The sequence below is a fragment of the Sciurus vulgaris genome (assembly GCF_902686455.1).
Source record: "Sciurus vulgaris genome assembly, chromosome: X".
Taxonomy (NCBI): domain Eukaryota; kingdom Metazoa; phylum Chordata; class Mammalia; order Rodentia; family Sciuridae; genus Sciurus; species Sciurus vulgaris.
Genome location: NC_136471.1, coordinates 60,551,341 through 60,563,555, shown reverse-complemented (window position 1 = coordinate 60,563,555; position 12,215 = coordinate 60,551,341). Strand labels below are relative to the sequence as shown.

At 32.9% G+C, this 12,215-nt stretch overlaps 1 pseudogene across 1 annotated transcript; it reads right to left on the bottom strand.

The window, feature by feature from the left end:
* Window positions 1-10,855: 10,855 nt before the first annotated feature.
* LOC306650578 (ferritin heavy chain-like) lies at window positions 10,856-11,763 on the bottom strand (annotated as a pseudogene). The gene has a single exon. The product of its transcript is annotated as a ferritin heavy chain-like (transcript).
* Between the last annotated feature and the right edge of the window lie 452 nt (window positions 11,764-12,215).

Genomic DNA, 12,215 nt, shown 5'->3' with positions numbered 1-12,215 from the left:
AAAAGTAATCAGCAATATTCATGTCACTGCCTGAATTCTGTGCCTCCTTGAAATTTCCTCCACCATATTAACTAATCATTCACTTTTACATTCAGTCTCACAGAAAGTCTCAGGACATAGGCATAATGTAAACAATTTCTTTGTCATAGTGTAACATGAATGACTTCTAGTCCTATTTCCAATAGAGTCCTACTTCTCCTCTGAAGCCCCAGAGTACAATCTTTACTTTCCACAGTCCAATTATCATTCTGGTCTTTTGAATTTCCACCAGAATCACACATTAAGCTCTACTTACAGCTATTTAAAGTTTTTGATGCTTGCATATCTAATCTTTTCAAAATTTCTCCCCTAAATGCAGAAAAAACTCCAAAAGCTTGTGAACCACATGCTCAGTTTAATCACAATGACCCCATTCACAGTACCAATTTTTGTTTCAGTCAGATTTTTCATTGCTGTGACAAAAAGACCTGACAAGAATAATTAGAGGAGAAAGAAGTTTATTTGGTGCTTACAGTTCAGATGACCAACTCCAAAGCTCTGGCCCCAAGATGAGGCAAAATGTCAAATCAGAATGTTATGGTGGAGGAAATCAGCTCAGGATATGACCACCTGGAAATAGTGAATTTTGATTACCAGGAACAAAATGTATACCCCCAAATCATATCTTCAGTGACCTACTTCCTCCATCCACACCCTACCTACTACAGTGATCCCCTATCTAAATCAGTTAATTGAGTCATTAATTAGGTTATACCTCTTAGACTTATTATTCCACCTCTTAACATTCATGCATTGTCTTACACATAATATTTTTGAGGTCACTTCATATCTAAACCATCAGTGTTGTTGAATTGTTGTGGGCTATTTAGGGTGGTTTGTTCCCTTATTTTTCATCCTTCTTGTATGTCTACTCATCTATTTGTGTAATTACCGCTTCTTCTTTTATGCAAGATCCTTTCTCTTAAGAGAAAGGATGGGAGAATGTCCATGTATTGATATTTTCACTTAATGTGTGCCCTTTGCTCTTCCCCATACCAGCACTACTTTGTGAATATACAATCAAACCTATTTATTACAATCACTTCAGAGCTAAGCTATGTGCTATTCAATCTGATTAAAACCTGAAAGCTTATTGATAATGTTCTCCACAGTTCCTCTAATCCAAGCATAAGCTTGCAGTAATGTTCTGGAATAGATTAAATATTAGCCATTAAATAAATTAAAATTGCTATAACATTATATATAATATTACCAGGTAATGTAAGAGGAAAAATGGGGAAAGCTGAGCTAGTGTAATTCTGAGTTAGGAAAGCGAAGATAGAATGGTTCTAATTAACACTTTACAAAATTAGAAGAAATAGAATCAAATGGGTTGAGGGCACAATATCAAATACTAGGGTAACAACTGTCAAATACAAATGAAGAGCTCTTTGTTCACTCTTTGTTCAAATTTAGAGCTATTTATGGTAAACCATGCAAAGGTTTATAAAGTTTTTATTACATCTTGGTTTGGATTTCATCAGGATTAGGAACCTTCAGACCTCTAGAATGTCACTCACTCTTCAGCTTTGATTCTCCCCAGAGGTGCTGGGGCACAAAAGCAAATTTATTCATTACTATGGACCTCCAATAAGATGATTCATGTTTGTCATCCAAATGGTCTGAGGCTGGATGATCAGAGGATGCAATACTGTGTCTGTTGGCTCTTTTTATTGCATGCAGTAGTATTTCAGGGCACAAGGGCTCTGGGCTGTTACTCTGATTCACATGGGTCACTTCACACCCACATACCCACAGAGTGTGCTCTTCAAAGTGACATAGAACCTAGTGGCTATCTCCAAGCATGGGACCTGTGGTCATGAGTTCTCTATGGGTGGACTTTGGTGCATAAGCATCTATCTTCCCTATATAAATTGCCAGGTCACTGTCCCTGCTAGTAAAAAGAGACCTAGCCAGTTCACCTGGGTTTTAACTTCCATTGACAAAAGTTTTAAAATATGAGTGCTGTTCTCCTCTGCTGACTGGGTTAGAGCTTCCTGCTTCTGTTCAAATTCCCACTGATTCTGCAACAAATCACAGGAACCATACCCCTCTGTTGCCTGGGGCAGAAACTACCTTCCCACCTGGATCTGAAGCTCTTATTTTCTGCTGCTGTAAATCATGCACATCCACTCTATCTGTTCCTGGGATCCCTAAGAAGCTTTCCAGTGAGCTGTTTCTTCACTGCAATATTTCTATCCTGTGGAGGGATAGGGATTCATTGCCTAGCTCTGTTCTGCCATCTCCCCTCTCATTCAAAAAACCAAATATTTGTTTTATATACTGCTGCTTTCAATAAACAATATATAATATAAAATAACATTTGCAACAGAAATTGAACTTGAAGTTACTTCAGAATAAATGTGAATAAAGATATGTATAAGGAACTAAATAATAACATATACTTGAAGAGAAATAAAAAGGTCTTCATTGGGAAGACTCCACATTTAAAGATATTATCTCTCCAAATAGTTACCTCTTAATTCAAAGCATTTGCAAGAAAAACTTCTGTGAAATTCATCCAATATAAAAATAAAATTCCCTGGATGGCACATGGTCCAAAACAAAACATGACTTGTTGAATAATAATAAGAACAATGTGCAGTTTATTGACAACATATTGATTAAAACTATATGGTCATAGTACATTAATCAATAAACACAAGATTGGAAAAGAATAAAGAGTTCTCATACACTTATATACATGTATATATGTTTATATGTGACAATGGTAGCATTATAATTAAGAGGAAGTAGGACATATTCATTATTTCATATTTGAAACCATATAAATTATCCTTGTGAGGAACAAAAGATAAAGTAAAATTTCTGTATTTTGTGTAAAGATGATAATACGTTGTGTGTGAATAGAGGAACTACATTTAATCAAAAGTTTTTAGAATTATAAAGTAGAAAATATTTCAGTAATTACAGTATAAGGAAGAATTGTTGAACACGACCAACACACAACTCTCTCATAAAAAATAAAGAAGTACTAGTCTGTCCATGTGATAATTAAAATTTTTATCTAAAATTATATGGAATACAGAAATCAACATAAAGACTGGAAGAAAATGTTCTGCGCTTTAAGAACTATAACATAAATAGTAATAAAACATTATGATTCTCCATATCACTTAATGAATACTACCAAATATCAGTCTCCATAATATATTACTATTCCCAAAACTCAATGAAAAATAAAATAAGTGAGTAGAAAAGTAGAAAGTGGTTGTGAATAGGCATTTTACATAAAAGAAATACTATAATGGCTAGTAAGTCAGGAAATGATGATGAAAAACATTGGTAATCAGGAAAATGGTAAATGAGTAATTACAATTTAGGACAGTCTTTTGCAAAGGAAGAAGGTGAAAATCCTAAAAATTTAATTGTTTCAGGAATGGACAATTCATGAAATTTCAAATTATTTCATTATCCAACTATTTTGCAATGCCTCTATTTCTGGATATATTGAACTCAAATATTTTCTAGTAGTTGTGGCAGTCATGTTCATATGGGCAACTAATGTGCACATTAGGTTACCTGGCCTGGGGTTTCTGTGTTTCACTTAGATGTGAGTCATCAAGGAAAGCTAGTCACTGAGTCCATGATTACATAATGTCTTATTGTAACTACTGGCTTATATATGTTTTCAGTACATTAGTAGTGTGAACCTTTGATGGCTTTGAGTTTAAGCTTATAGATAATCCCCTTCCATTTTATTCTGTTTCAAAAATATGATTTAGGTATTTTATTATATAAAATAATATTTACTGTTGTGCTCCACATATTGGATCTTTGATCTGTGTCAAATAGTTTTCTGTTTGGCATTAAGAAAGATCTTTTTTTAATAACAATAACCATCTTATTTGGAAAAAACACTGATAGAATTGTCTTTCTCACTGCTCTTTAATGCCATTTTCCTTATAAGTCAAATATCAGTCTCCATAATATATTACTATTCCTAAAACCCGATGAAAAATAAAATAAGTGTGTGAGTGTGAGTGTGTGTGTCTGTTATTTCTGAACACTTTTAATCTGTTTATTCATCAAGATATCTATCCCCACACTGATAACATAGTTTTAATAATGGCTGCTTTATAATAATTCTTGATATGTGATGGATTAAACTTTAAACTTGTCTCCTTGTTTAAAATAAATACTGCAGTTATTATTTTAAAATCATATTGTATGATGAGATTGGTTTTGACAGATATGAAATATTTTAATAGCAAAACTTCAAGTTCATGACTATGCTATCTTTTTCCATTTATTCATATGTCAATATCTTCTACTTCTACTTAGAGTTTATACTTCTCTGAGCAGAAATCTTGGATATTTTAAGCTTTTCTGAGTTTGTGAATGCTTTTAATTTTTTAAACTATTTCCAATATATAGAAATGAAATTGTCCTTACAATTTTGATCAGGTCTAAGAAAATTTACAAAATCCACATTTTAATTCAGAAAGTCAATTTTAATCTACAGAGATAAATATGTTTTGTATGAGTAATGCCATTGCATTTATTTCTTATAAATTCTCTTTTGAACTTTATTCTATTGGTCAATACTTTTTGTAAAATATAAAATTAGAATGACCAACTCAGCTGAGCTTGCCAGTACTTCCCAAGGATTAGCACAGAAATCACATGTACTGGGGCACTCTTCAATCCCTAACTAACAGAAATAAATAATCACTTTGTAAGAGATGTGCAAACAGACATTTGTATGTGCTTTATGTTATCATAGATCAAAATCTTTAACACTTTTCTATCAAACGTGATGTAGGATTTTATTAGAAATTTTACACTTATAAAGGATTTTGATTTCTAGTCATAAAAACAATTTTATATGACAAATGATATTCAGTAGCACCAAATAACTTTTCTGCATCTATTGAGTTAACCAAAAAGTATATTTTTGTTCTACTTGTTAGTTACTTGATGCATGTGAAACTAATATTGCTTTTGGAAATAAGAGCCTTCTTTGTCATATTATTCTTTTTCTAATCATTAGATTCTATTTTACTATAATTTATATAAAAATTTATATCACCAACCCTAATAAAGTGATTGACCTACGATATTTTTTGTGGTAACAATATTTGCAAGTTTTGGTATCAATGTTATGTTGATCTCATGAAACAATATATGATATACTATTTTCTTTCTTTAATATTAGACAGTGTTCATGTTTGGTTTTTTCACTTTTTATGTTTTATTGAATTGAAAAACAATCCATACAGATTGTATTTTGACTTGGGAAAGTGATTTCATTTGAAAATAAAATATTTTAGTCAATGTTAATTTTTGTATTATGTGTTCATTATGGATAACATTTGTTGTTTTAAAAACTATGTCTGGTTAATATAAAAAATTAAATCTATTGGATTTAATGTTTTGTAATATACTACTAAAATGTTTTGGTATCTATAAATTCTGCAGTGATGTTCCTGAATTTGAATGTGTTTGTTCTGTATTTTCTTTTCTCAGAACAATTTTGCACAGTATTATCACATTCATTCATTTGTAAGGGAAAAAAAAACTAATTTAGACATGTCTGATTATCTCTGGTGTATTTTTCTGACTAGTTTATTAATTTTAGTCTTTATCTTTTATTCCTTGTCAGGATTTAATTTAATGTTCTGCTTCTAATGTCATAAGAGTGATGTTTAATATTTTAAAGTGGATAATTGTGTTTGCTTTTCTCTGGTTTTCTAAGTAAATGTTCTTAGCCTTGAAAAACTTTCTCTATGCACATATTTTAGCTGTCTCAAATTTAAAGATGTTGGGTTTCAATTTTATTTATTTTAATAGTATTTGATAGCATTTATTATAATTTATTCTTTAATACATTATTTAATGGACCATTTCTGAGTTTAAAATTAAAGGTTTTTCTAGGTATCCTTTTGAAGTGTTTCATTAGTATATGTTCATTGTTGTAGATAAGAGAATAGGCAATTTATAATTTTAGTCCTTTGTCATTTGTTCAAATATGTTTAAAGACTACTATATGGTGAAATATGTCAAATGTTCTGTGTATACTAGATAATAATATATATTACAAAATTGTCAAGAACAATATTACATATTAATGTTTTCATTAATTCAAATATTTAATATAGTTGCAGATTTTTTGTTTTAATGATTTTATTAATGCATTATAGCTGTACATAACAGTGAGGTTTATTTTGCCATAATCATGCATGCACGGAATATAGTTTCCTCAATTTCAATCCCCAATACTTCCATCTTCCTTTGCATACTCCCTCCCCCTGTTGCAGTTGCTGTCCTCTACTGGTCTTCCTTCTCTTCATTAATTGTTGTTTTTTAATTGGTGTTTTATAGCTTTACATAGAGTTGGAATTCACTGTGGTATATTCATGTATGTACATAGCATAACTCCATCAATTTTATTATGCAGTCCCTCCCTAATCCTGTTCTTCCTCCCCATTTATCAATCCCTGTACTCTATGCTATAGATATCCTTTCTATTTTCTTGGAATCTTACTATTCCATTTTTACTTATTTCACTTTAGTTTCTGCATCTGAGAGAAAATATTCAACCCTTTACTTTCTGAGTCTGGCTTATTGCAATTAACATGATGTTTTCTTGATCCATCCATTTACCAACAAATGACATAATTTTATTTTTCTTTATAGCTGAGTAAAACTATTGTGCATGTATACCATATTTTCTATATAAATTCTTCTGTTGAAGGGCACCTAGGCTTATTCTATAACTTGGCAATTGTCAATTGTACTGCTATAAACATTGATATGCATGAATCACTGTAATATGCTGATTTTATTTCTTTTGTTAAAAGTAGAAAGGAGTAGGAGAGCTGGGTCAAATAGTGTTCCCATTTCTAATCTTTTGAGGAGACTCCATACTTCATTCCAAATGGTTGTACTAACTTATGTTTCACCGAAAATGTGTGTGCCTTCTTCCAAATCATCTCGCAAGCGTTCATTATTATTTTCTCTCTTGATGATTGCCATTTTAATTAGATTGAGATGAGATCTCAATGTGGTTTTGATTTACATTTCCCTGATTGCTAAGGATGATAAATATTTTTTCATAAAATTGTTGGCCATATTTTATTTCTTCTTTTTGAGCAATGATTGTTTAATTATTTTGTCAATTTATTGATTGGGTTATTTATTTTATTGATGATAAGTTTTTGAGTTCTTTGTATATTCTAGAATTCTAGATATTCAATCCCAATTGGAGGAGTATCTGGCAAAGATGCTCTTGCAAACTGTAGGCACTCTCTTTATGCTCTTAATTGTTTCTTTTGCTGTGCAGAAGGTTTTACTTTCATAGAGTTCCACTAATTGATTCTTGGATTTATTTCTTGAACATTATGGATCTTGTTAAGGAAGTTGGTGCCAGCAACAAAAAGTTGGAATTTCAAGCCTTTGTTTTCTTTAAGCAGTTGCAAAGTCTCTAGTTAAATTCCTAGGTCTTTGATCCACTGAGTTGATTTTTGTGCAGGGTAAAAGAGAGGAATATAGTTTTTATATTTCTACTTATGGGTATACATTTTTTATTTGTTCTAATTAGTTATTCATGATGGTAGAATGACACAATGGAATACTACTCAGCCTTAAAGAAGAATGAAATCATGGCATTTGCTGGTAAATGGACAGAGTTGGAGAATATCATGCTAAGTGAAATAAATCAATCCCAAAACACCAAAGGCTGAATGTTTTCTCTGATATGTAGATGCTAATTCACAATAAGGGGGAAGGATAGGGAAGAATATAATTAATTTGGATTAGGTAGAGGGGAATGAAGGGAGGGCAGAGGGTTTGGGGGGAAGAAAGATAGTAGAATGGATATCCATTTTTGCCAGTACCATTTGTTAGAAAGACTTTCTTCCAACATATATTTTGCCATTATTGTCAAACATCAGATGACCAAAACTATCTTGGTTTGCTTCTGTGCCTTTTATTTCATTCCATTTGTTTGCCTGTCTTTTTTGTTGCTGTATCTCTGTAGTGTAATTTGAGGTCTGATACTCTAATGTCTCCAGCATCATTCTTCTTACTCAGGATCATTTTGGATATTCTGGGTCTTTTATTCTTCAAAATGATTTTAGAGCTATTTTTTTCCTAGTTCTGTGAAGAATTTTATTGGTATTTTGATGGGGATTGAATTGAATCTGTGATGATCTTTGGTAATAATGGTGTTTTGACACTATTAATTTTACCTTTCCATTTTCTAGTTTCTTTAATTTCTTTCTTCAGTGTTCTGTAAAAGTCTTTATTCAGTTTTCATTGTAGAAGTTTTTTACCTTCTTGGTCAGGGTTATTCCCAAGTAATTCATGTTATTTTTGAGAATATCAATAAGGGAATTTTTTTCTGATTTCTTAATCAGAAGATTCATTATTGGAATATAGGAAACTGATTCATGTATGTTGACTTTGAATGCTGCTACTTTTCCGAATTGATTTATCAACTCTAGAACTCTTCTGGTAGTGTTTTTTGGGTCACTACCCATGGGATCATGTCATCAGTAAACATTAATTTGAATTATTTTTTTTCATATTTGTATCCCTTTATTTTCCTCCCTTGATTAATTGGTCCCACTCAAGTTTCAAAATGAACATGTTGAATACAAATTGTATGGGCACCCTTGTTTCATTCCTAATTTTAGAGAACTTTTTAAAAATTTTCTTTTTTAAGTAAAAGATATTGCTTTCAGTTTGTCACATATATTGTTAAGATAAGTTTATTATATCTCTAATTTGTCAGCATTTTTAATATGACTGGTTGCTGGATTTGTCAAAGTTTTCTCTATATTTTTTGATACACTATTGTAATTCTTGCCTTTAATTCCATTTATATTGTGAATTACATTTATCGATCTGTATATGTTGTAACAACCTTGCAACCCTGGTATGAAACCCATTTGATCACAGTGTGCAATATTCTTAATGTGTTTTCAAATGTGGATTGTTAATATTACATTACACATTTTTGCAACAATATGTATCAGGGATACTGATATAAAGTTTTCTTACTTGGTATGTCTTTGGTTTTGGCACCAGTGAGATTTTGGCTTCATAGAATGAATTTGGGAATGTTCCCTCCCTTTCTCTTTCATAGAATAATTTCAGGATGATTGGCATTAGTTTCTCTTCATGGGTATGGTAGAAAACAGCTGAGAATATGTTTGGTCATGGAATTTTTTGTTGTGAGTCCTTTCATAGCTGCTTCAGATTCATTGCTAGATATTGGTCTGTGTAGGTTGACTCAATTTTATAAAAAACAGTTTAGGAATACTTCTATTATTTCTTCTTTAAATGTGTGATTGAATTCAACAGAGAATTGTCCTGGTCCTGGGCTTTTCATTGATGGAAATCTTTCAATTCCTGTTTCAATTTCATTGTTTGATATTCATCTGTTCAGATTTTCTATATCTTTCTGTTTCAATGGTGGTAGGTCATATGTGCCTATAAATTTGTCAATACCTTCTAGATTTCCTTCTTTGTGTAATATTGAATTCAACATAATTTGTGGTTCTATATTAATGGTAATAAATTCTTTTAATTTCTGCTTATCACGAAAGGATTATCTTCTTTTTTTCTTTTTTTTTATTGTAAACAAATGGGATACATGTTGTTTCTCTGTTTGTACATGGAGTAAAGGCATACCACTTGTGTAATCATAAATTTACAGAGGGTAATGTTGTCCGGCTCATTCTGTTATTTTTCCCTTCCCCCCACCCCTCCCACCCCTCTTTTCCCTCTATACAGTCCTTCCTTCCTCCATTCTTACCACCCTCCCTAACCCTAACCCTAATCCTAACTCTAACCCTAACACTAACCCCTCCCACTCCCCATTATGTATCATCATCTGCTTATCAGCGAGATCATTCTTCCTTTGGTTTTTTGATATTGGCTTATCTCACTTAGCATGATATTCTCCAATTTCATCCATTTACCTGCAAATGCCATAATTTTATCATTCTTTATGGCTGAATAATATTCCATTGTATATATATATACTACAGTTTCTTTATCCACTCATCAATTGAAGGGCATTTAGGTTGGTTCCACAATCTGGCTATAGTGAATTGAGCAGCTATGAACATTGATGTGGCTGCATCCTTATAGTATGGTGATTTTAAGTCCTTTGGGTATAAACCGAGGAGTGGGATAGCTGGGTCAAATGGTGGTTGCATTCCAAGCTTTCTGAGGAATCTCCATACTGCTTTCCAGAGGAAAGGCTTATCTTTTATCTTCAGTTCTGAAGGATACATTTGCTGGATGTAGCAATCTTGATCACCTCCCATTTTATTCAAGGTTTTGTTTTATTATGCCTTGCCCTCTTGAGTCTGGACTGAAAGATACGAACATCTAAATGTGACATGCCATTTATATTTTGTGGCTTTTACATTTTTATTCCTGTATTATATATGAGATATTTTAATTAAGAGATTCTTCAAGTGGATTTTTATTAACCTTTTATATATGGGATTTTAAATACATCTTATATTTTGATTACTATCTCATTCCTAAATTAGGAAAATTTTCTGTTATTTCACTGAAAAGTTTGTTGATTCCTTTAATTTGTGTGTCAATGACTTCTTCTATGTCATAGATTCTTGTATTTAGCATATTCTTATATTTCTTATCTTACTGTTATCCAGATTTCTTGAATATTCTGGTCATGGTCTTTTAACAACTTTTCTTTATGGTTGACTATTTTAAAGATTTTATTCTCTGTCTTAAAGGCCTAAAAATCCATCTTTTATGCAGTCTTATCTATTAGTGATTTCAGCTGAATTTTTTTGGGGAGGGCACCAAATTTCTTTATTTGAGGGAATAGTGCAAACTAAAGAATGTAAGTGGATGTTTTGGTACTATTTATTGAGAAGGTGAAAGCAACCCCAACATGCATGCACTGCCTTGGTGACCAGGGAAATCACTTCCATAGCTATGGGGAAGTCAGCCTAAGGTTTACCTCTCATTATCACTGTCTCCCAGAGTGTGCTTGTCAAAGTGATACTCTGCCATGCCAGATTCTGGGGCTCCCATCTTTACAAGTTGGTTACATGGTCACCCAATTCTTTGATGAATTTCACCTGCTCATTCAGGTCATGAGTCTCAACGAAGTCACACAAGTAGGGGTCATTTTTGTTAGTGGTCAGTTTGTGCAGTTCCAGAAGTAACTGATTCACACTTTCTCCAAGTGCAAAGCACATTCCATTGCATGGAGCCCACTCTCTCAGTCGTCACTGTCTGGTTTCTTGATATCCTGAAGGAAGATTCGGCCACCTCCTTGATTCTGCAGTTTCATCAGTTTCTCAGCATGTTCCCTCTACTCATGGGTTTGGTGAAGAAAGTATTGGCAAAGTTCTTCAAGGACTCATCATCACGGTCAAAATAGTAAGACATGCTTTTTTTTTTTTTTTTTTGCGGTGCTGGGGATTGAACCCAAGGCCTTGTGCTTGGACAGGTAGACCTAGGAGGCATAGAGCTCCAGTTGATCTGGCGGTTGATGGCAGCCTCCGAGTCCTGGTGGTAGTTCTGGTGCACCTGCGAGGAGAAGGCGGTCGTCATGGCCAGTGGCTGAGGCCTCGGGGCGGTCCCAGGACGCTGTGAGGAGGTGGGGAAGGGCTGCTGGTTCTGTGGGGCCCGCCAGGGTGGGTGTCAAGCGCCGGCTTCCATCCAAGCACTGTTGAAGCAGGAAACCGTGGCGACTCTCGGGGAAGAACGTCTCTCAACTGAATTTTTAATTCAATTTATTGTGTCTTTAATTTCCAGGATTTCTGTTTGGTTCTACTTCAGAATTTCTGTTTCTTTATTGAAATGATCTATCCCCTCCTGAACTTTCTGCACTTAGTTCTTTTCTTACATCCCCTTTGAGTTCATTTAACATTTTAATTGTGAAGTTTCTAAATTCTTTTTCTGACATTTCCTCCACCATGCTGACAATGGGATCAGTTGTTGAACTGTGTGGACTATTTGGGTTGACTTGTACCTTTGCTTTTTCTTTTCTTTTTTTTTTTTTCTTTCTTTCTTTCTTTCTTTTTTTTTTTTTTTTTTTTTTTTTTTTTTTCCTTTTAAGCAGGCAAATTTTATTATCAAATGAAACAATTATACAAAAACTCAGTAGTATTGTTGTATTACTGACTATATTAGCCTTTCAGAGCTTTGGGCAGAAA